General features: G+C 38.9%; 1 protein-coding gene and 1 long non-coding RNA gene across 6 annotated transcripts in view; one reads left to right on the plus strand and one right to left on the minus strand.

Moving 5' to 3' along the window:
- RNF19A (ring finger protein 19A, RBR E3 ubiquitin protein ligase) overlaps window positions 1–21534 on the minus strand; it is a 57637-nt gene extending 36103 nt beyond the window's left edge. The window contains exons 1-2 of one of the 3 annotated variants that reach the window (XM_053944202.1): window positions 21342–21534; window positions 18286–18439 (exon numbers count right to left, since the gene is read on the minus strand). The gene's annotated coding sequence lies outside the window, so the exon portion shown is untranslated. Of the gene's footprint in view, window positions 1–18285; window positions 18440–20461; window positions 20844–21341 lie in introns of those variants that run through there. The other 2 variants (XM_053944210.1, XM_053944217.1) reach the window with 2 other exon arrangements.
- On the plus strand, window positions 20937–25869 carry LOC128788898 (uncharacterized). 3 transcript variants are annotated; one of them, XR_008431253.1, is made up of 3 exons: window positions 20937–21104; window positions 22411–22494; window positions 24756–25869. It is a non-coding gene; the product is annotated as an uncharacterized LOC128788898 (long non-coding RNA). The 3 variants fall into 3 exon arrangements; XR_008431258.1 differs by lacking the exon at window positions 20937–21104 and adding an exon at window positions 21265–21343; XR_008431246.1 differs by lacking the exon at window positions 20937–21104 and adding an exon at window positions 21725–21971.
- Window positions 25870–26070: the final 201 nt, after the last annotated feature.

Here is a 26070-nt window from a genome sequence, read left to right on the forward strand (position 1 = left end):
GATTTAATAGTTATTTAGAAGCTTCAAGTCTATGAGTGAAAACAGTAGATAATCAATTCTATTCTGAAAAATTTGCAGTTCTTTCTGGTATACTGTCTGTTTTCAGTAAGGGGAGCTTATTCTATTTCCTAAACAATTATTCAACATTGCACTAAAAAAAAAGGTGTAACAGAAAAGTTACTCAGAAATTAATTCTGAAGTTCTTTTCGCTGTTCCGTCATTCACTTCTTTCATGCTGACATCTTTTAGGATTATGAACAAAAGTATTTGTAACAATTCACTTTCTGTCCTTATTTCTAACCTTTCTGATTTGCAATCCCACTGTTCACCACTCATCCTCAAATAATTCCAGGGACAGAAAATTATCAAATACTGTACGAAAGAACATAAATGATTCCTCACTCTCTTCAAGTTGTCTGCAACTACAGAAGTACTCTGCTGCAGTTTTAGACAGCAATATTAAAGAACCCTCCTCTGAAGAGCAAATCTCTTGTCACCCTGCAGTTATCACAGTGGTACAACTGTGAGAGTCGTGTGATGGAACTTAAGGAAGCTGAAAGGCCAAGGCACATTTAAAAATATTAAAACAGAGATTATGAATGATAAATGCAAATAAACTAGAAGAACAATCTGCCAGGTCAACTCACATGGCACAACACTATGTCCGAAAAGGGATTGTTACAGCTCACAAGTCTCAAGTTATTTACTTATACTAGCAAGCCTTAACCTACAATTAAATGTATGCTGAGTGCAGCCTTTTTAAATACCTGCTGGTCAGGGTGACTGTTCTTTTCTGGGAAGATAACAGCTACACTAGAACACACCATTTGTTTAAATTTCAGTTTTGATATAACTGAGGTAGTTTATATCTGTCCACACTTCCCCATTAGAGAAGTTACAGCACCTTAGCTACATTTGTGGCTTTTCAATGGAAGAGCAAAGCACTACTAAAACTTCACAGTCTTGGTCCCTCTCCTTTCTCTCCAAGTGTCCAGTAACACAGTAGTCTCTGAAGCCACAATCCTAGAAGGCTGTTCTACTGAGACAGAAGCGGAGAGAAGAAAAATGAGAAAGAGAAAAGAAATATGAAATTGAAAGTCAACCTACCACAGAAAGCAGAATTCTATACAATTCACATGTAGATGCAGTATTGTTTGTTCACTATTCTGACCTCACCTCAAATTACTGAGAGAAGGGAAAGAGAAGGAGGATGTGAAAAATTGTTCTCAGGACAGTAAGAGAAAACCCACAAATATCTAGAAAATGCCCTCTCCTTATCAGGTACTTACTAGTGTAGAGTAATTGTGTAAGTGACATCCACTCCTTCCTTAAGTTTGGCCTGATAACAAAGATGGAAGTTAATATAAAAGTTTGGATCATGTTTATGTTTCAGCATTTCTGACAACTCTGGTTTCTACTTTGACATTCTATCTTACTAAAAACACTTTTTCTAATAGTTTCATGTATCTACAGTACCAAGATCCACCAAAAAAACTGAGCCACCAAGTCTTTTCCTAGCAACAAGGACAATAAAATCGTTGTGTTAAATGACTTTTTCATACAGAACTGTTTCCTATAGTGTACATAATTCTAGTAAATAAAAGTTCTACACAGCCATGCCACACCTGGCAAAAACAAGTGAAAGCAACTGTCATTACACCACTGCTAATGTGATTATAGAAGACAAAATCTTACCCTCTTTCTGCACTCCAGCAAGTCCTTTCCCCACTAAATAATCTGCTTGTGACATACAATATTATCAAATAGTCTTCAGGTAACAGAGGCACAGAAAGCTAAACTAAGAAATATGAGGACATTTAATATTGCACTCTTGAGTGCTCAGAAGTTAAGGATTCCAGAAAGCAAACTGTCCATAAAAACTAAATTCAGCATCCCTGCAATGAGCCAACTGACAGGGCTGGTGCACTGAAAGGCAATGCAAATTTTGGTCCAGTTTCAGCATCTATGATGGCTGGCTGTGATATCTGATCCTTGTCACCGTTTCCAGGGACATCAGGACATCTCTTCCCCTGTCCACAACAAAGATACAACTACCAGGACAGGTAGACACAAATTAAGTGGAGCCAGCAGTGAGAAGTACAGCATCAGGTAGGTGAGCTGCAGTAAGAGAAGCTGGAAGACCTCTGCTGTATGCCACTTAGTGCTCTAGCAGTCATTTCCAGGCCTTGGGGAGATCCTAAAGGCTGTGTCCAGCTTCTGAACTTCCTGTAGAATCACATACTGATTTTTCTGAAGTGGCCTCATTCCAGCAACAGCTTTTTCTCATTTCCATACTAAATGAGGCTCCATATCTACATGTTGTATATTTTTTGCTTTATAACAACATTATACAACACTGAATTCACAAATACCACACAAATCTTTAAGATATTTTTACCAGACTAAAGGCTTCAAAATCACTAGCAAATCAATCTTCAAAGCAGTCCTGTGAAACCTTCACAGAAATTCTGCAATGGAAGATTGTTTTCCAAATTTGCAAAATGAGAAACAAACACCAAAGCTAATGCTGTCACCTGAAATGAGATTCTGATATTGTGGGCTGCCAAAGTTCTAAGGCTGTTTTGCACCAATATAGGACTGTATATGTCCAAAACTTTGACTGGGCACTGACAGCACTGACCTGCTGATCAACACCTGAAAGCCTGAAGATGGGCATACAGGAAAACACCTAACTCTTCTATAAGGGCTTTGCCCAACACTACAAACACTCTACAAGTGACGTGCCACAGACTCCTTCTTCTAGCATTCACTATCTTAAGTTTATATCCCAGCACACTCCAAATAATGTGTCTGTTGCCAAATTATTTAAATGCCAGTAGTATTTTTTCTGTTGTCAGGGCATGAGAATGTTCTCTTACGCAAATTTTCTGCAATTTAATAATTTGCAGACACCAAATGACAAGACTTAGCATTAACTAAAATTAGTTTCTCTTTGAAACTTCTATCCCGGTGACAGATTTGATTAACACTGGCCAATGGGTTTCTAAAGAGCACAACAAACCTGGCAGAATGCCTTCCCTCAAGGACACTACAGTCTGCTACAGCATGTTTTGAACCAGGGGTTGTAGAATACATCTCAAAGGAATAACCCAGTGAAATAAGCCCATGCTGCTACAACAGCAGACACAGGTGGTGGCTGAGAGGGCTGCGCATGGCAAAGCTTCATTTAAACCTTTCCATCCCTCCTCCCCAGATGTTGGTCAATAATTAGCAGGGGCTAAGGACCTGTAAACAGTCTCTTCTTTCCTTTTACAATTTTCTTTTGCAGGTGCTCTATTTTGACAGCAAAAATGTGAAATAGGGACAGATGTCATAAAAAGGGAGATTTGGTTTAAAACCAGCTGTTTCAGTCTACATCACCCTCAGTTCCTTCATGCAACCTTTTCTTCCTACTCTTCCTCATTTATCCTTTTTCCTCCTACCTCTTCTGTTGCCTCACCTCTACCCACCACATTTTCCTGTACTTCCTTTGAACTGAAGGTAGACAGCTCACACTTTGCCTCAAGCCTCTCATCCTGACAGAATCAAGAGCAGAAGGAAGCATTCCCCCTTCTCACTTGGGTCTCTCATCATTGACTTGATGCCCAGCAGCTGTGATACAAAATTTAAGTACGTCACCACTTGCTACAATGGCTGAAAAAGTGTGGCTGTATGTGAAATGTTCAGAATTTTGATGCCACAACTATCAGTCTTCCAAGAAAATGCTCAGAAACGCTTTCTAAAAGTTTGCTATTCCTTGCAAGTTTTCACAGAGATAAAATAAAGATAGAGCAAGGCTTCTCTAAGAAAATAAAAGCAAAAGAAAATGAAAAAAAACCACCCCAACCTCTGATCCAAAATACAGACATTATAACATTCTCAGAGCAGTTGCACTACATTTTTAAACACTAAGAAACCTTTCCCCTGGATTCTCAGAAACAGTATTTGATGGGGTTTTGTTTTTGCTTTAGACCAACTACATTTTGAATGAAATATAACCAAAAACCCGAATGCCTAGTTTCATAATGTGAAGTATTAATCTTACTTATATAAGAGACTGTCGGTTCTAAGTATTGTATACACAATACTGGAAGCTTGTAACAAACTCCTAAAAAGAGGAATTCTTCGATGATTACTTGATGTAGCAGCCCGAGACCAAATGAATACCTACCAAGACTATTTCCCTTCTATCATACACTGATCACATGTGTAAGTGCATTTATTTTGTATCTAGTATAAATTCTAAAAACAAAGCATGAAGGGAAAGAAGGCATCACTGATTTTACAGACAGATGTTTGAAGCAGCCAGATAATGTGACTTGCCAAACTCTCACAGAGACAATGCACAGAAAAGGTTATGATGGGCAGAGAACATGTCTTAACCTCACAGCCAGACTGGGATGTAGCAATAATCAGCCTCCTCTGTCTGAGCTGCTAAGCATTAAGCCACAGTAACTCCACAACTTGTTCTCATTTGCTTGTACTCTAATATATGTGGCACACCAGTCCACTCATCACCATGGGCTGTTCCTCAAAAACATTTAAAAATCCCACCACCATTTGGAACAGAAACAAAGCATGTTTTTTGCTCCTTCATACATAACTCCATCATCTGTCCCAAATATCCAGAGACTGTGTCAGTACAAACAACTGTTTCTCCCTTTTATCTCCTGCTCATTTTACAGTACAATATCCTCCCCAGGACTGACATCACTGGAGAAAGACCCTTTATATTTTCCTTTGCTTGGTAAAATATATGGTCTGTAATGGCAGCCTGGAGGTATTTAATGCTATTCAACAGTACACCTTTCTAATCCTTGAAGGAAAGACAAATGCTTGATAAAAAACAGACAAAAACAATTTCAAAAATTTAATGTATTGACTCTGTAAATTATAACAAGGAAATGTTGATACCTTTAGAAGGAAAGGTTATGATAAAATTATTTCAAAAGCTTGAAGGCCTTGGTTTGTTTCTCCAAAGTGAAGTAATCTTCCCTAACCAAGAAATAAATATGTAAAAGGCAAAGCCAGCTATATTATCACTCAAACTAATCCAGAAATATAAGTTCTAAAAGGATTTCAATAATATACTAATCTAATCCTCAATTCCATTTTAAAAAAGCTATTCAAGCAATTACATAATTTGATTATGTTTTGTAAAAGAAACTGCAAACTTCCAACTGTCTACTAATTCATAAATTTGCAAATTACAGAATAAACTACATCATGCTAAAAAAAAGTCTGTTGGAAGTGCTCAGGCACTTGATTGCAAGTGATATAAATCATATTACAATGTATTAAAATGTTACCATTTTAAAACATTTCAAGCTATCAGTAGACATGAGAAATCACATGCTGTTACTTAAAATTTTTAAGTCTACATTCCCGACTACCCTCCAAGTTCACCAGAATGTAACAAGTCGCTCCCAATTTTAAGAGTTCAGGATCCTGTCTGCAGCCTATGTAAGACTCCATTGTGCAAATGACAGGTGCAACAAATTTTCTATTGGTCCCAGGCTCTAAACACAAACTTTTAAGTTGTCAGAGTAGTTTCAGATTCAAAAAGTACATTTATCTCCCAGCCAGAATGTTCTAGTACCTTCTATACTGCCATCAATACAAATATCAAATCTCTCTCAGCACTGTGAATACCCAAGAAAATCTACGGCAATGAGCCCAACAGCCTAATGAAACACAGCTCAAAAAACTGCTCCTTCAAAAATCAGTATTTAATTTGCTACTAAGCCAACTGAATTTATTCTTGTTCTCACACTATAATATGAGGACAGAAGTTCTAACTTATCCTCATCTTTCTTGTATCAGAACTGAATTTCCACCTAGAAAGATGTGAAGCCTTGGAACAGCGGTGTTAGCCAGGGAAGCAAGTGCCTGACCAGAGGCTGATGGAGGGAAGTACTGCATAAATCTCTGCATCATTTACAGCCACACACAGCCACCTGTAATACAGTGAATTACATATTCTCTAGATTTACAAACAAACAGCTGGAGAATACTTGTGTCTCCTTTTGTCATTGGTTACCAGAAAACCAGGATATGAATCAGGATGAAATAATAAATCTTCAGAAGAAACACCATGAATTTTTTTGATCATACATAACATTCTTTTTTTTTTTTAAAGTGACAGGAACTTCAACAGACAAATTGATCTAAAAATCATAGTTTTAACAGACAGTAGAGTAACTATGAATTGTTCAGAAAAGGAAAACAGATTTGGGTCTTCTTTTTCTTTCTATTATGTCATATCACAGGTGTCTTTCTGATGCATCATGATCCACATCCAAGTTCACTGACCACTGACTGATGGAACACCAGCCAAGATAAGAAAGATGGGAGGGCTGCCAAACAAGCATCAGTGCCAAATTACAGTGAACCCTTCATTTTCTTTCCAGCTTTGCCACACAAGAGGCTTTATTTCCAACAACTCTGGGCCTCCATTTTATAGATACGTTGTTGATAATGCATTTACATTTCACTAGGACTTCCTTCAATGAACTGTGAGAAGTAACATACAATGACACCAACAAGCTCTGAAATCACTTTCCCATGCAAATACAAAACTCTGTCATCCCTGAACACAATTTCTTCTGGTCTGTTCCATCTTTCCCTCTATTTTCTATTTAAGAAGAGTGAAAAATAACCATATAAAAAAAAAAAAAAAAAAAAAAGAGAGAGAAGCTAGCTATTCAAGAGAAACCCTTTCCACAAAAAATTAAAATGGCAGTCAATAGCCAGATTATTTTGATTCATGTCACATGACATTTTAAGACAGCTGTCTAATTACATATACAAAAGAACAACAGAACCAGGCTATAACCCCAACTAGAGGCCACACTAATCACTTGAATTTAAACTTTGCACCAGAATATTCTCCCTGCCCCACAGCCCTCCCAGTCAAAACTAATATATGGGGGAAGAAAATTAACAAAATTGAATCCTGAGCAGGCACAGTTTTTGTCTTAATAATAAATTTTATGTCAAATTGACAGCACATTTTTTTCCTCATTTGTGAAGCATTATTAAAGGTGGGATAGAATTGCCCTGGAGCACGCTGGATGTCTTTCAGCTGACACTGATTTAATCCCAGGCTGCCAAGTTTTCACCAGTCACCCAGAGGGGTCAGAAACAAACTTGTCTCTCCAACATATAATTTATGTCCTTACCTAGTCTGAGCTGAGGAAGCAACTTAGATTCAGACTGGTTTCATTTTAAAAGTGGAGGGGAAATTTGAACTCCTGTCAACCACTGTATCAGCTACCGGAAAAAAAAGGAATATAGCAGAAGCACTCTGATCCTCTGCATATCACTAAACTTTCTTTGTTTTTCCTCTACAGAACAGGGTAAAATAACTTACTCTTGTTTCCATATTCCCTTCTCATTATGTATAATATCTATAATAGTCCACACATTTTATCAAATTAATTAAATTTTAAAGGAATCTAATATTGTAACACCAATCCAATTATTCAAAAGAATTATTTTTATTCCAAATATTATTTTTCCTCATTATTTTAAATGCCTCAGAAATATAACAATTAGCTGTAGAATAGTCTGCAATCACAACTGGCAAGAAAGGGAATTTTTAAACTGGTGCCTTGGATTTCAGATGTTCTAGTAACTCAAAGTCTGCCTTTTACAAAAGAGTATTAGCCTTCAATTTTTGCTGAGGAACAAGCTAGTTAGAAGTGTTAAACCACACAGAAAACCTTGAAGTTAAAATTTTATGGCCATATAAATGTGCATTAGTATCTCAGTTTTCCAACCAATGTGTTGGAGCTTAAAAAATAATTAAAGTAGCTTTATTCTACAGAATTAAAATACAAACTCATCTAGCTGTGCCAGAGATTTCTTGTGCCAAATAATTTCAAAATTTTGATACAAATATTTAGTATTATGCCCTGAATAAAGGCAAGATGAAGTCAGCCTAATTACTGAGCCAGTGAGAACATTAAGTTTATAAAACATAATCCTTGTATTTGTATGTAGTTCACACCTGGTCTGGCTTGTCAACAAGAATAAAATATTTCACCAATCATGAACTTGATAAATATTTCTCCAAAGCTACCAAAAAGTTGCCATGAAATACAGCTGAACTAGTAAAAATCTTGAAAATTACATTATTTCCAAGAGATTGCTGAAAGCACTTCACTACAGAGCGTAATATAAAAGGAAAAAACTTTAATAAAAAGTTGGGAAAACAGACCAAAGCAAACAAAAAGCATCATGTCTTTTAAAATGCTAAACACACACTTATACAGACACAGCAAGAATATTAAACACATGGCATCCCAGGAGAATGTGGGGAAGCAGTCCTCACAGGTCAGATCTGCAGAAGAAATGAACTGGCAGTGAAACCTAAACATGACAGAATTTCAGGAGCATTCAAAATGCTGTAGCTGTAGTAAGAAAAATGAAAATGAAAGGGAGTCCAACAATTTTGCGTATTTGTGTGCATTTGAAAATCAAGTATCTGCAGACATCCTAATTAAACAAGCTTTGCCAGAAAAAACTATTCTATTTTAATTATATTCCTTAGGTAATATCCTGGTTAAGCAAAGCATGAGATAGATGCTATCTAGTCTGTTTTTGGGATACTCTAGGTAAGAAGTCACTGAAGAAGAAAAGACACTGCCCTGCAGTACCACTACAAAAAAAAAAATTGTCTGTATTGCCTCTTTCAACCAGGGAGCTCTTCTCCATGGAAAACTTTTCTATTTACACCACAGTAATAAAGATATGAAATATTAGAATAAGCCCAGTAAACCTTTTCCAACAAAAATTCTCAGAATCAGTTATGTTGGAAAAGACCTGAAATCATTGAGTCCAAGTGTTAACCTGACATTGCTAAGTCCACCACTAAATCATGTCCGTAATATAATCTAATTTGAGGTGTTCAACAGTAATAGTTCTTTTGCTATGGAAGACTCAAGATGAAAATCCCTCCAGATTTATACATACAAATAAAAAATGCAAGATGGGAAGGTATGTTTGGTTTTTATTTATTTAAGAAAGGAAAGTCGTTTCACTTTTGAAAGAAGTACTTTGAAGTCAGGAGCTTCACTGTTTACTTAAACCATTTATTTCCTCCTACAGTTCCAAAGAAAAACATTACACAAATACATTAGAGGAAGCAGGTATATAATTGCATTGAAAAGCTATTTAAACTTCTGAGAAACAAACTTTATGTCAGCCTAGGAGATCTTTCAAGCATTTCCTTATGTTACCTGCTATAACATATAATTTAATATTTATCTTGCTAGTTTATTAAAAGAAAGCAACCATAGGGTATTATTTCACAGTACGAGCAAGCCATGCATGCTCTGTGGCCCTAAGCATAAAATAAAATTATCACAGTGACAAGAAAACACCAATGTGACTTCAAGCTGTAAATATATGAAGAAAATCCTCAGCATTATCAAAGTAGTGTAGTAAAATACCTAGAGGACACGATAGTTCAAACAAACAAACTAACAACACAAAATCCCCCTTTAAGCTAGGTTGCATAATTCCATGAGATACTACATTGCTTGTTTTCAACGTGCTTTCAGTTTTAATTCAAACATACTTCTTATTTTATAAATCAGTTATCACTGAAGTTATAGTAACATCTGGACTTGTTTAAGACTAATTAAGCTAAATATAGCTTTAAGAAATGTATTTCAGCAGGAAAAAATACATTTACAAAATTCTATTAATGTGCAATTAGGCAGATTGCAGGTTTTTTGTATTTTAACATAATTTCTTCCAGCAATGCACAAAGCAACTCAGTGTGGACAGAGACACAGCAGATCAACATGAATGTTGGTAGATAGGTAAATATGGATGCATTTTAAAATACTAAAATATTTAAATACTAAAGAGAATACAACTTTTCCAATATATAGAGCAAGAAGCTCTCAGAGGAACTTTATGCTCAGTAAGCTTCACTACATATTTTCAGATCCTACAGAAGGAGCCCCCACTGAATTAGCTTCAGAGGGTTAAATTAGTACAAGCAGTGGCCCATGCTATCTCTTGTTGCAGGTTAACCCACCCTGAAGCACGAATTCAGAACCCTTCACTCTTCAGAGCGAGGTCAGGCATTTGGTTTAAACTGCCTGTAACAGAGGTTTAAGTTAATTCTGAATAGGAGCAGGGACACTCACTGCATTATGTAAATGGTTGTAGGTTAGTAAATTCCAAGAGAAAGTCATTAATAGAAGGTGGTAACAAGTATTAACATTTTAAATCACTGTGGCTATTTGCTAAATTAACAATGTCCTTCTGCTAGCAGCCAAGTTTCCAAACTAGCTTATGCACTAACTCCCAGAAGGCAATCATTTACCAGAACTCACCCTAGAGGTGCTGGATACCAGCAGCACACAAAAAAGTACAGCAGTCCTACAAAAAGCAGCAGCAGGCTTTTAAAGCAAGGATGGATACAGCACCTCATGGTTAAACAGCAGATGTTATGGGGGAGGAGAATACAAGCACACAGTCAGATTAAGTCCAATTGGAAAAATACAACCATGCTATTGAAAACAGAAAATAAAGTAGTAAGTTAAATGCACTGTGACTCACCTAATTTTTAGAGTTTAGCAAGTAATTTACTTCAAAAGACAGTATTTTCTTGTTAAAAGAAAGACTAGTTATTATTATGACTGCCTGACACTTCCCACTCTAACATCCTATTTTCCAACCTGCTTAGAATCTTCTCAAGCAAACTGGGCTAAAAGTTCCAGAATCTTCTTTAGAACTAGAATCTTCTTTAGAACTTTTATTTTAACCAAAGTACTTAAGACAATAACAAAAAAACACCACAGCTCAAAAAAAACCCACAAGAATCTAATGGAGAAAATTATCCTAGAAGAGAAAATAAATTAAAAGTTTGCAGTGTTTTCTCTGGAAATGTTTAACACTAGCACACTTTGAAGCTGGAATTTGAATTCCAGCCTGTGTAACTTGGATGTACATTTTATCATCCTTCCAGCAATGTGAATATATCCCTGCTTGCAAGTTTTTGGGAATATGAGAAAAGGATACCCAGTCTTCAGCAAAGAGCATATATTTTATCTGCTAATATCTCTACTAAACTTGATCCAGCCTGGAACTGAATAGAATCTTCCTTTCACTTCCAGGTGAACATTATACCTCAATCAAAGTACCAGGAAATAAAGGTAGGAAACAGACTTCTGCTTTCCAACATCCAACTAATAAGTGGCAGCAATGTAGAAGAAACTTCAACCAAATGTGGAGGGGGTGGGATTTCAACCTAAACAGTGTTGCAATTTTAACAAGAGCCAAAATGGTGGCTGCCAGAAAGGCAGAAACCTGCACTGAAACTGGATGGTTGAACAGCAACTCCATCAGAGCATGCTAAAGAGAAAAATGTAAGGAAAAAAGGGGGACTGCAGAATGAGGAAACCCAATAGTGTTGTTTGGGCAAGTAATCTGTGAACTTTAGCATAAGTAATAAGAGATTATATATGAGAGACAGAATGGACTGGCTGATCACAAACACTAGAGGAAAACAAGCCAACAAAGGCAAGAAAGATTCAACAGAGTAGTTGAACAGGAAACAGAGGGAAAGCATCTCCAAATCACAGGAGAGAAAAAGACATCAGATTAGGTATTGAAAAGGATATGATTTTAGATCAGCTAAGGTATCATCCTAACAAACATCTTAACTGGCTAAGTATGAACAGGATTTGCATAAAATACTATTAATGATGCAGAAAGTAAAAGTTACATTGCTGGTGACAAAGAAAAAGCAGCAAAAGCAGCTTGTACCACCAAAGCAAGCCTTCCTCTGTTGCCCATCCTCTACAGTCCAAAGACAGACATAAAACACTCTACACAAGCATGTGGATCATACTGTCTCAGGTCAATCCCTATAAAGAATGACACAGTATTATTAAATACTACTAGCTCAAACAGCAGCAGTTTGCCTAGTGAGTAACTTCCGAACTTCCCGATATGACTTCAGTTATTATTTTTAATGGATAGAAAACAACACATTAGGAAACTACATTAGAAATAATTCTCTCTACTTGATGAAGTTACATTTGGAAATGATTGCTGAAGTACATTATAACAGTTTAACTGTGTGGCTTTTATCCCTTCCTCCCAGTAATATCTTTGCCTGGTACACACTTATCAAGTCACTGGTTAGGATTTTGTTTATCCTTACTCATTGTGCCCCCCATAAAAATAAATAAATAAGCAAATAAATAACTACTGCATAAGGCTACATTGAAAGCAGAAATTGATTTCCCTGTAAGTCATTACAGAGCACCAATATGTCAGATTCATATTGCTGAAATAGTCAAAACCATACTCATTCCACTGAAGTAGCATGGTTATTATCCCTGTTAACAGATACAATATTAGAACATGATTAAGGATTAATTTGTTTACCACCTCAGATGCCTGACCTGAGATAGCTTAAATGAAACTAAGTTCTTGGGCATGTTACACAGTAAATATGTTCAAAGATACCTGCAGTATCAATAGTGTACACACATTCCCACCTGACCAAACACAGCCAAGATTCACAGCTGTATAATTAAGAACAGTAACTTAATAAAGGTAGGCACAAATGATAATCCAGCTATGGTTGCTTCTTCAACTTTAATTCTGGCCTTTCTTAACATTTGAGACTTTTACCTGAAACCTTAAAATCACAATTAATTGAGTGCAGTGGCAGAAACAGTTTCACTTTTCATCTACATGTGTAATCCTTCACATTTCAAAGCCTGGCCAAACCAGTCATGTAATTGCTGCAGAAGGCATACCTTGCCCTTTCTAGTATTTCTAGTGCACTCATTATCATGGCTTCTGAGAAACAGTTGAACTACCAGCATCCTAAAGCTATTTTCCCTGTCTTTACAATAGACAGAGTTCTTGCATTTTATACATAATGAAAACCTGAGCCATTCTTTACCTGCAGAATACACTGTTTTGCAGAATGAATACTAAGTAAGTTAAAGTTACTCCAAGTAGGTAATAATAATACATACTCAAAGCCATAATCCAGTCAACTGTTTTTATGACCTGACACTTGTAGTAATGAAGTTAAATCTAATAAACCCCCTTTTTTTGAAGGAAAATCAGATCACCAAAACAAGACTTCACCTAATACTCCAAAATCACCCACATCCAGGTACTAATCTATACACTAATCTATACATTAATCTATAGGGTACAAAGCACCCTATTTCAGGGATGAACTTTAAAGTGAATAGTTCTAACTTCAAAAGGACTGTATTTTACAGAGAGTTCCACTACCCACAGTGTATTTTTACAGAAAAAAGTATCAATCTACCCAAGCTTCCCCTGAAGTGTTGCATTTCTGTTCACTGTACTGCCAATTGGAAGCTCCTTCCTTTCGGGATTCTAATTTATTCTCTCACTGAATGATTTTTAGCACAATAAAACTATTTATCTGCATAGTTAGAGGTGCATTTTCACAATTTCATAAGAAATACCAACCATATCAAATATTCTTTATTACCAATATTTTTTTATTATTTTTATCCACCAGAGAGAAACAAAAGCAAATTTACAGGTAGTTTAAGAGAATCCATCCTACAAATGCAGCATATTGTGCCTTTTACATTAATTGTGCATATGTAATTTTCCATAAAGTGGCTTAAAAAGCAAAGTGCAATGATCCCCACAGCTTGTGAAAGATAATTTAGGTTGCAACAAAAATACAAAATATTTTTGTATTTTTTATTAACAAATAGCAAATTATTTGTTACCCTTAAAACAGAAAGGTAATATTATATGACATCTGAGATAAGAAAAAGGATATGACTGTATAGCCCTAAAAAAAAACCCCAGCAATATTTCACACCTCAGAAACAAAACAGAAAAAAGGAACAATGAAAACAAAACCATGTCACTGTCTTGGTGTTTTAGTCAATCAACAGTTCTTGGTCTAGATCCAGCCAAGATATTATGCTGATTAGGACAGGGTGTAGGAGGTAGAAAGAAACCGTTTTCACTGCTTACTGTATTAAAGAAAAAGCTGTAGCATTGCTGGGCAGGACTAAACAGGATGCTTCTGTTTCTTAACCCATTCCCCAGTAAAACACCTCCTGCAAAGCTTAAACTTATCTTTTGCTGTTGAATTAATCTGGCACATCATATACCTTATCTACTAAATAAATTAAACACTGAAAACAGGGAAGTTTGTTCTTTCTTTCCCAGACATGCAGGCAGCATGTAATCCTAATAATCTAAATTCTTGCAAAGCAGGATATTTCTCTTTGTTTATCCTTGTTCTCTTTTCATGAATTAGTTAATCCATTACCTAATTTATCTTGGAATCATCTTTAATTGTTAATAATGGAAAGACTCAGGACTCCTGTGCTGAGTTTACAAGCTCTCTTCTATTCTTGCCCTGGCTGAATTTCTGCCTGGTGTCAGGTCACAGAAGGCAAAATCTACTTTTCTGCAGCTATGCACAACCACCACAGACAAAGGCCAAACAAAGCATACTGGCACATAAAGGGAAGAATGTGCAATAGCAAATAGGAACAGGAAGGTGAAGAAAGAGAGGAGATTAAACAAAAACCAAACTAGTCATATAAGAACTTTAGAAGGAAAATGCTTTTTGTCATTAGGCACTAAAACTTCTCAGTCAAAATGCAGATGGCTTAAAATCATGGTGGTGTGAAATGAAGAGCAGCATGCACAACAGTTTTTTAGGTTTCCCCTCTATGTTGCCCCACAGGTAAAATTTACACTGACTGTAAAATCTTACACTTCAGTAAATCAGCAGCCTGGCTTCACAGACTATAAGCACTGTCATTCCCTTCACTTAAAAAGGAGCTAGAAGTTTGATACCTCCATCTCTGACCCTGAGTAAAAGGGCTCCTGGTCTCCCAAGATGTTTTTAGCAGTATCATACAAAGGAAAACTTAGCTTCTTCTTTTGAAAAAAAAGCAAAATCAAATGAAAAGTAAGTATCAGATACAGCTTCACAGGTAAAATGAAAGTGAAAAGGTAGCTGCTTGTCTCAGTAAACTGAAGCAAGGTCTTCAACTCAGGAAAAAAAAAAGGTAATTTAAATGTTTTATTCTGTTTATATTCAATTTAATAGTATAGTAGAACACAAAATCAGAGCACCTCCATTAGGACACACAGTGGAGAACACTTTAATTGAAGTTATTTTTCCAGTACATAATCTAAAAATAAAGTAACCCTGAACACGCTCTACCTTCCAGACACATTTCTTTGCATTGATCAATGTATTAGATTGCTTATCACAGAAACATGAAAGGCAGACTCAGAGTAAGATAGTTCCCAATGGCCAGCCAGTAGAAAATGTTTGTTATCAGGCTTCATCTTTGCCAGTAGAATGATGTCACCACAATCACCATTCATTCCCATCCAAATGTTCTTCCACTATCAGAAGTCTGAGGAACTTCTACCTGAAGTTCCCTGTATAATGCATTTTGATATGAAGGAGAAAAGCCAAACAGTGTGTTACAACAACCACTCTCTGTCAGCATCATCACTTATTATACACAGTTCCTGTACAGATGTTAATTAATACTCAATAAAACATTTACTGGGAAAGTCCTATTAGATCTTGATACAAGGAAAAGCTGCAACACTGAATACAGGCTTGGCATATGGCCCCAATTTGCAGGTCATAAAAAGCCTAAAGCACTCCTCAACTATCTAATTTACACAAAATAAAAGCCTTCTATTTCCTAAAAAGAGTATAAATGTTTCTTCCTGAGATTGAATTCTGAATGGCTATATTGCAGAACATCTGCCAAAACATCCCTCCCCTTGTCCAGTTTCACAGAAATATACAGTCAGTTCTGAGCACCATGTACTTTTAGCAAAGGAAACAGATGAATGACGCATTTAGGCATGGCAACACCAATAGTCTTTTCCTCTGGAATGCAACTGTTATGGTGCTATGAAAGACTCTTATTTGTCTAAGAGCAGTTAAAAAGGTTATTTTGTATAAATATTTAAAAATAAAAACAAGGCACAGCAGCACTAGTGCTGTGGTGCCATCATATCCAGAACACTAGCAGGCAGCACTGCTAAACCCCATGCCTCAACTAAAACCCTCAGTCCCACCTGAACCTCCACTGTTCAGAAGATCCCCAAGGTGCAAGACCACTTTGCACTCCCTAAAAAACATTTCTTGAAAATATGTGCAAGGTAAATTTGTCTTACACAGAAGTCGTACGCAATGCACTAAACACTACAGCTGGAACAGTCTGACATATTAAGCATTTTAGGATAAAAATACAACTTGATTACTTGATGTGGCTCACAGAGTTTGTTTTTAGGTGAAAAATCTTATCATTAACAAAGAAACTTAAAAGTGGTAATTTTATTTATTAAGGATATGCAGCATCAGTGAAACACAATGAGAACAAAACAACATGATTCTTACTATACACAATTTCCCCAGAGTTAGTCCTTTTGCTGAAGCAGTTCTTCATCCACTAAATGGAACAACAGAAGGGGACAGCTAGGCACTCCAATTTACAGTAAGCTCTAATCTGCCTTATGGGAGCAACTAAAGGACCTATGGAAAAATGTTTGTTTAACAGTAATTTATCTCTACTATAAATGGAAGCAGAACAGAACTGACATAGTCCCACAATGACAGTTTGTGCTGAACAATAACAGGATACTTGCATTAACAGAGTTGTGCCCTACCTAGGAAGCAAAAACAAGTGACTATACCAAACTCAATTGGTACAAACATTTATTTCTGCAAGATGCCCTATATTGTCTTGCTGAAGACATCATTAGGGGATATGCCAGCCTCTAAAGAGAGGAAGTTTTAATGCCTGAGGAAACACCTGTATATATGAAACTTTAAGCTCATTTCATTAGGTCATTTTGCTAAGTTGCTTTAGGTTAAAATAACTCTTATATCAGCTTTCCAGACTAGTACAGTATGTCTAAATGCAAAGTGAATCTCTGGAAACTCACCCTTCAAAAAAACCCAAAAATCCACAACAATTATTCTCATTTCGTGTTTGGCTACATGTCCAGCAGGAGGCTACCAGCTGCCCAGCAGGTGACTGACTTCAATCCACAGTTTAAAAGTGGAAAACTCTACAGTAATCTTTCCACTACAAAAAAGTAACCAAAAAATGAAAGTACTCCTACTTTGTCTTGTTCCATGGATAAGCCCCAAGGTACAGTTAGTTCCTCTAAGAAGCATGCTACAGTATCAATGAAGGTAAAGCAAAACAGACACTCAAAGCCCTTCTCACTTGCCTTAATGATGGAAGACCTAAGGGTGGTATCACAAATGATATCTCACAGCTCACCTGTGGGGCTTTTCTTCCTTCTACAAATTCTACTTTGAAGAACTCAAAGACCATTCTAAAGCTGGCATAAGACATGCTCACAACAGGAAGAAAACTTCTTGTAGAGACCTGTAATATTCTAGTCCCATCCAACATTTACAGCTCTTACTAGATACCCATTGCTTTGGTTGGTCAGTACTTGTACTAAGAGGGGAAAACGAACAGAAAAAGCAAGTAACCCATGCCAGAGAAGGACCAACAACCAAAACCAAGGTAAAACACAATTATGAAGTGCTTGAGAATTGCCAGAAATGTACATGAAACAATCAAGATCACTGAAGAAAAGACTAAGGCACCTTATGACTCAGATGAGTGAAATCTCTTCCACAAAGTCTCTTTCCATCAACTAAAAAATAAACTTACAAAAAGATCTGCAATAATGAGGTGAACATTAGTTTAGAGAAGTTTGGAAGAAATCTGTCAATCCATAAATACCAGCAGTAGACTAAATACCTATTTATTATTACAATGCTCCAAGAAATAAAATAAATATTTTAAGTGCCTGAAGAAATCTTCTGCTGAAATAATCCCTCGAGTGAATACTTAAGGGGGAAGAATGCGATTCTACTTGTAAGTTTCCTTCTGGGTCAAAGTAGAGCACAACAGTATCTGAAGTGTAATCTATAAACAACACAAAAAGGTATACGTTTTTCCTTAAAGATTATTTCACTGGTGATTTAAAATACAAATTACTCGAAATTAACTAAAATTAGAATAAAACAAGAATAAGATTTCCACTTCAGAGACTCAGAAATAAAAGGAAGTCTCCTCTTGTGAAAAATAGGAGCATTAAAAAAAAAACTCAAACAACTGTTTTACGAGATTTTGATACAACCTCTTCCATATTCTTCCTACTGGGGGAAAAAATGGTACATTGCAACACTAATAAAAAACAATCAGTTCTCTAAGATTGAATGTAACTTTTTACCTTCTTGGTAGAAGTCTACCTCCAGGTGCAATTCACATGCTTTTAGCAGTAAGATCAACACCAGTTCCAGTGTCTTGAAGCTGTATTAGGTACACCAATTCATTCAGCTACACATCTTCCATCAGTTAACACAGAAGGCACAATGGAAACAGAGCTAAGACAAATACAAGACAAAATTCTGAAATCAGCTTCTTTATGGATAAGCCAGTGTTAAAATTAATACTTTTATTAATCATTCAAAGACCTTTCACTGACCTTCAGAAAGACTTGGACTGACTCACATCTCAGCTACAAACCACAAATCACACCAGGAGTAGGACCCAAAACATGTATCCATCACTCACTTAATCCAGGTATTAAAATTTATTCTGCTAGGCCACTATATGATGTTTAGGTACAATTCAGAAAACAAATCACAAAGCTAATATGGATGTCTGACCATGGGCCAGAGTAAACTGACCCCATAATGGAGACCACCAGCTTGGCTAAAGGCCATCAGAGGACAGTGGTCCAGAGCACTGTAGTTGTACTTCAGAGCTCAAAGATCTTTCTTAGTGCTTCCAAACCAGGATTCAGATGTCCTATGAAAAGATTTAGCATCCTACACTGTCACCCTGGAAGGAAGGGGGGTGGTGTGCATGTTGGATCTTTGTAAGGAATACTTTAATAAGACTAAGCATGGATCAAACAGGCCCAGTAAACAGGAGAGAAAACCCTAGTTAGGAAGAATCACCTACTCATCAACCAAATCCAGTCTGAAGTTTTTCTCATAGTAGCTTCTCTATTTCTCATAGGGGAATAGTAGCTAAATGCTGTTAATTAAGAATATGGAGGGGAAAAAAATATATATTTTCCACCACAAAAGACTACCTAACTGCCAAAAGAATTCAAGGGCTTGTGTTCTTTCACAGGTTGATACTAGTTACATAAAACAAGTTTTCCTAATATATTTATTAATGTTAACTGGGAATCCCATAGCTAAAGGAGTTTTAACGATTCATTTACTAATGGAGAGACCAGAATTTGTACACACTACGAAGGTAAACAAATACATCTGTCAAGCATCTTCTTTCCTCCTGAGCCTCAGCTAGTACAATTAATCAAAATCTGATGATTGCTCTGCATAAGGAATGTGTCATTTGTCTGACAGATTTAAGTTGAAGGGGAGAGAAGAAAAACACACTTAAACATTTCAACTCCTTCTTTTAAAAATTTTAAAAATTGTTTAGCTGACAACATAAACAAAACATTTTGAATTCAGCATTTTATAAATGCTGAATTGTATAAAATGCAGTTGAAACTGGCATACTTCAAGAAATACGCACACAGAAGAGTTATACATATGTAAGCCTTTTACTGAACTTGTTTTTAAGATTAGCATTATTATCATTGTGCAAAAGCAAAACTTTCGTTTTCTGGACAAACAGGCTAAGTTCACATGCAATTAAAAATAAAAAAGTGCTTTCTCAGCTTTCTGAAAGCTTGAAGTACAAGCATTTAAATGTTTACAGTTAAATAAGTACCAGATTTTGTAAACTGTTAAGTAATGTTACACAGCCATAATTTCTAAGCATTCAAGTGAATTCTGTTAGCTGGGCAATTCAGAATTTTACTTCAGTCTGACCTGGATATTAAACCAGAAACTTTCTTTTCCAACGAATTTAATAAGAAACACTTAATTGGACAGTGAAATACGGTTCTTTGACTGAAAAACCGATTAGTTATTAAAAAAACACTGAGGGGGAAAATTAATTTTCAAAATGAATTTATATTTAGTTTTGTCTCCAGAATTAAACCCTGCAAGATGCGTTTCCCCAAACCGTGCTTAATAAAATAATGCTATCCTTGATGACAGTTGAGATAAAGCTCTGATCAGTACCAATGCCAACTACAGTATTTTAACAGAAACAAGATTTGTTCTGCTCCTCACGGAGAAACACAGGCACATATCCAATAAGCAAACCACAAGGGCATGAAGGCTTCAAATTTTGATTTCTCTGCTCAGCACTAACAGCATTTTACTACTTTCCCTTTGGTATAACCCCATAACTCCATTCCACTACTACCCCTCTGGCAAAGCCCCATTTCTTTCTGTCAAGAGGCAGTACTGGAGCAGAACGAGAAAGGCAGAAGGACGCGTTCCCTTTGCCAGCCATCACCTCTTCAGCTCACTTACATGCACGCTGGCTTTCACACTGTTTGTTACCAAATCTTCCCTATCTTTCGAACGTGCGCCTGCAGTATCTGCTGTATGTGTACAGCAAACGGTTAGGTGGAAAACTCCCAGCTTTGCAGAAGGACCTATGCAAGGAAAACACTCGGCAGGACGCGGGCTATTCCCAGTGCTTGTCCTCCACCGCCTTCACAGCCGAGATACTCTATCCCTGCAAACTCCTCCACTCCTCCGACCCACCGGATCCGGGGTGGGCAACAGACCACAGAGAGGTCAACTAGAAACTCTTCGGGGGGAGGTGCGAACGCTGCGCCCGGGGTGCTGGAGGCCCGGGAGCTGCTCGCGCTCCTCTCCCTGTGCCAGGTCTCCCGGTGCCCCCCAAGTTCAAGTGCCGGAGCTCCCCCGGCCCGATGCCGCTGCCGGGCGGCGGGAGCGCGGCGCCGGCCGAGGGGCCCCGCGGCCCACCCAGGCTGGCGGCGGGCGGCAGCTCCTCCCCGCACACCGCGTCCGCCGCGCCGGGGCCGAGCAGGACCCACCCGGGGCTCCCCGAGCCCTGGGGACCCGCCGTGCCCTCCTCCTTCGCCACGGGCCGCTGGCTCCACCCGGGGGGGAGACAATGGGCACGATGACTTCACCCTTCAGCAATGTGAGCAGCAGCGGGGGACGCCGCCGACTTCCCCCCGGCCCCCAGGTCGCTCTCGGGCCCTCTCCCCCCCGGGCTCGGGCTCCCGCCCAGAGGCGGCTCCAGCTCGGAGGTTCCGCTCCACCCCTCAACCGCCGCCACGCTCAGGGCGGCGGCCGCCGGCGGAGGCCCGAGCCGGGGGACGCCGCCACGGCCGGGGCCCTCGGCCCCCCCGCCCCGCCGCGGACCCACCCCCGGTACCTGTGAGTCGGCGGGAGGAAGCGGCGCTGCTCCGCCCGCCCGAGCCCGGCGCCGCGCAGGAAGCGCCTCCGTGTGTGTCTGTGTGTCTATGTGTGTGTCTATGCGTGTGTGTGTGTGTGCGAGTGAGGAACGGAGGGGGCGGCACCGCCCGGCCGGGGCGGGGCGGGGCGACGCGGGGCCGGGGCCGGGGCCGGGGCTGCCCGGGAGGGAGGCGGCGCCCGGGCCGTCGGTTTCCGCGACGCGCTGAGCTCAACGCGCACGGCGGTGCCGCCCCTCGCCCGCCCCCGGCAGGGCGGCCCCGGCGGGCGGGAGGGCTGCGGACCCCGCGGTGGGGCCGGGGGCGCCTCCCGCGGTCTCCGCTCGCTGCCGCCCCCGGCGTGGTGCGGGGGATGCTCGGAGCCGGCGGGGGGGGTGCGGTGTCTCTGCCCCCGCGGCGGGGGAAGCCGCAGCGCTGCCAGCTGCAGTAGCAGCACAAGGTGCAACGTTATATCCATGTACAGTTCCGTGGGCTTCACACCCATGGAAATGGAAAAGTGCGAGGCGAAGAATGAATTATCGGGGCGTTTCAATAGGTCGTGCTGCTGAGCGCTGATTCACTTTGCCAACATTACAAAACCCTGTTTCCGTGCTGTAAGATACATTTTTGCCTTCTTTTCGCCCCCTCTTGCCATTTGAAACAGAAGCCGCCTCAGAATTTGCCCACAAGCCCCCGGCTTTTCCTTCGTGGCATGGCCCTGTTCTGCATTTAGCTGCGGTCAGCCCCGGGCTCCTTGGGCGCCGGCGACCAGCAGCCCCAGCCCTGGGCTGCCTCCCAGGGCTGATGTATCGCTCACCCGTCCCTGAGTTCGGGTACTCCGTCTTCTTTTACTACAGCCCTTCATGCGGTCTTCCGCGGGATTCCCTCCCTCTGCAACCCTATCGTAGCTGCCGCCCTCTCCCACATCCGGCTTGCTGCTCCTGACCTCCACTTCTGGCACAATTCCGAATCTCCTCTGGCATGTTTCAGAATTCTCTGCCTACATTATTATTACTTTGGATTTAAACTGTGTGCTTTTTTTTTTTTTCCTAGTTAATAATTCACACTGTCGTCTCAGAATTCTGTGGAACTGGAGCTGATCCTGTGCTTATGACTAGTGGTTCTTCCATTAAGCTGGTATGAAACCTGAAAACTTACTCTGGAAAAAGTTGTTAATCACCCAACCTGCATTTAACATGTGCAAAGATAGTGAAATGAATAAAATGTATCATGCTTTTCTTGTGGGATTTGCAATGTACCATCAGTTAAAGGCTTGCACGTATACTTACCTTTGTTTATGTGCATAGTTCTGTTTAAGTCAATAGGACTACTTCCAGTACATCAAATTAAAAGTAAATACAAGTGATTCCATGTTGAGATAGTTAATCTGAAATGACAGAATAGGCAGTTACAACAAACAGGGAGGGGAAGTGGAAAATAAGGGTAACACCAATGAGATTATACTGGAATTTTGGCATGTTGTGTACAAACCACAGTAGTTCCCTGTTGGCTTGTAAAAGCCAGTGGCTAGGTGAGTTGTTCAGGCTCCAATACTGCAAACATGTACATGTCACTTAGGGCGTGTAAGTGGTGCCATTGTGTTCAGCTGGATAAGATATACAGAAGTTTATTACATACAACAACTTGCAGAGTAAAATCTCAGACACTTTGTTATATATGGGATTTGACGCAGAAAAAGGGAATTAGAGAAAGGGAATTAGCTCATAAAATGAGAAAAAGACAAGAATGGAGGTGCGTGAGGGAAAGAGAATGAAGAGAGAAACAAAAAGATTAGCATATAGAATAGCAGGGTAGGTTAGCGAACAAATTTTGGAATAGCAACAGCAAACCATTTTACCAGCTCAAATGTGCAGCTACCAATAAAACAAAAGCAGCCAGCAAAGCAGTTCAGTAATGTTTTACTTTCTAAATGTCCAGAGGGATTCAGCAAAACAGTACAAACATTCTGAAATACCTTGGCTAATGCTGGAGAATAGGAGGGGAACAGAAGCCGGTGTTTTAAAATTCTGCACTGGGACATTGAGCAGTCACTGTGGTGGTGAGATGGTTTCTCCTTGAAGCTGATGAGGGACAAAGCAAACCTCCAGCCAGCCACCCTGCTGAGAGCTTGGCAGTAGAGAGCCTGCAGCCAAGTAGGTGCTTTTCATCAGAAGTATTCAAAATAGTCAATTAACAAAATACACTAAGCATAGGGAAGAAAGAAACTTGTCGTGGTTTGACATGGAAGTGAATTTTTTCCAGGAAAAAAGGGGACTTGCGCCAGTGTCCAACCATGACAAACTCTTTTCTGCACAAGCTGTACACCAAAACTAGCAGTTGTTTATTTTGGTATGTAAGGAAGATACATTTGTTTGCTTGCTTGCTAGCTTATTATTATAGAACAGGATGACCAAGAGATATTAAGGAAAAGTAGAGGCTGCTCAAACTGCTTCCTGCTCTGCTCTCTTGAGCAGAGAGGAAGTACCTTATGCACAGTGCATTTGGTGAGGCATACAAGGTTTAAGAATGCTAACTAGCCTGTCTTTCCAAAACACTTTCTGAAGAACATCTAGGATTTAACCTTTGTAGGTATTTAATTCAGTTGCTGGCAGAAAAGTACAAAGTATTATATCACAATACAAAAATACTACCCTCTGAGCAAAGCATCTGGTGTGTTCTAAGAAGGCATAAGAACACACAACATGCTGTCAAATGTGGAAGGGTAAAAATTATATCAACATGAAGAGAGGTGAGCAGAGAGGGCTGAGGAAGGAAAGTGCTTTTCTTCTTGGTGGCAAGGAATGGAGGAAAGGTGTGAGATAGACAACCTCATCTCAATTTTGATATATCCTTCCCATAATTTCTGCTTTTCTGGACTGCTGGCCTCAGTGTAATTTCAGTATTTACATATGAAACACTGTTGTCTCATGTGGTAGTGTAAAATCAGCACCTTGGGCCAGAATTTCATGTGTTGGTGGTCTTTTCTTTAAAGTCATATTGGAAGAGTATCAAATATGATGGGTAAATGTTTCCATGCCTCTGATCCCACAACTGAGTCTCCCTTTGAAATCTTTTATCTGAATATTCAACCATCATCTTCAATATAAAATTGGCAAAGTCAAACTCTATTTTTTTGTTAGGTAATTTCATGTTTCCTGCAGGCTCTGTCATCATCTGGTCTCCAGCCCATCATTTTTAGGGAAAAACCTGTCCTCAGCCCTTCCCCTTTTGACACACACATTTATGTCCTTGATCTTTCTTTCATCTTGTTCTGAAGAACACCCTTTGTTGGAAGATTCACCACTCTCCTATGTTTTCCAGCTCAGCTGTCTCGCCAATTTTTTTTTTCCTGGAGACTTTATTTTTAACACCCCTGATTTTACTGATCTGTCTTACAGTGTTGCCCCACAGATGGCTGCATTTGCACAAAAAGCATTGCAGAAGATTGATGTGGCAGCAGGAACAAGTGGCATAGGGAAGGAAGAGAACTGTCCAGATCAATTTTGCCTCTGGAAAAAATGCAGTAGGGAAATGCATTCTGACTTGCAACCAGAGAAGAGAGGATAAAAGCCTTTGATGAATTAAAATATCTGCAATACACATGGATAGCAAAACAGAAATCAGGCATGCAAAAATAGAAAATATTAATAAATGCCACTATATAACTGATAAATATTTTATAGAAATACAGCTAAGAGACAAAATTCACAGAACAGGAATAAGTGTTGAATACCATCAGATTTCTGTTTGCCCATTGTGAAAGATTATTTGCTGTGCACTGATTGTCACAAATTGTACTGAGTGCAGTAGATAAAAAAAAAAAATAATAATACCTGTGTACCATGGTGGCAAGGCTAGGATAATGGATTAGCAAGAAATAGAGCTATCTAATATAGATGCAATCTCACTGATCCAAGTTACAAAGTGGCAAGATACCAGTAAATAATGTGCAAGCTGAGAACTTTCCAGATTTTTGGCATGTCATAAAACATTAAAGATAAAGGCATCCATAGCCATTTCAAACATCTCAGATATCTTAGAATTACATCATCTGATCTAATCAGTTTCTGTAGTAGTCAATAAAGAAAAAGTAGAAAATTGGTGGTATATAGAACTGCAGTCCCTAGAACATGCCTATTGCAAGAAAGAAAATCTGCTTAAATAAATAAAAATTATTTAGGTTTATTTTCAGCCACTATGACAGAGAATAAAAGTAGGTTGAGGAATCGCAGTGCCTAAACCCAAAAAGTGCTCCTAAACACATTTAAGATGTCACTCAACTTACAAGACTCCAGAAGTCTGCAAAAGACTACTATATGAGCTTAAAATTTCTCAAATGCCTAAAACTCTACTCCTAGATGTAATATTTAAGCTCTGGAGGTAAGGAGTTGCAGGATGCAGAAGTGATACCTGTGTATTTTCTTGGAGTTAGCCATTTTTAAAGGCCAGTTGTCTATTACTGTCAGTATCATCAAGGAACTTCAATTTGTTAAAGAAATAAATAAAAGTCAAGTAAGAGTTACATGCAAGAAGCAGCAGACTGTAATTTCTGTTGCACAACACCGTTTCCATTCTAATCTCCTGAGCTTTCCTCCTCTTTTAGTGAGAACAGCCTGAAATTTCTGTTTTTCTGAGTTCAGAAGTTATGTGCTTATTCTCTGCCCAAAGGTGAAATTGTTTCTGGAAAGCTTGAACAAGAATGTTTTTGCTGGT

The sequence above is a fragment of the Vidua chalybeata genome, chromosome 1, assembly GCF_026979565.1.
Source record: "Vidua chalybeata isolate OUT-0048 chromosome 1, bVidCha1 merged haplotype, whole genome shotgun sequence".
NCBI lineage: Eukaryota > Metazoa > Chordata > Aves > Passeriformes > Viduidae > Vidua > Vidua chalybeata.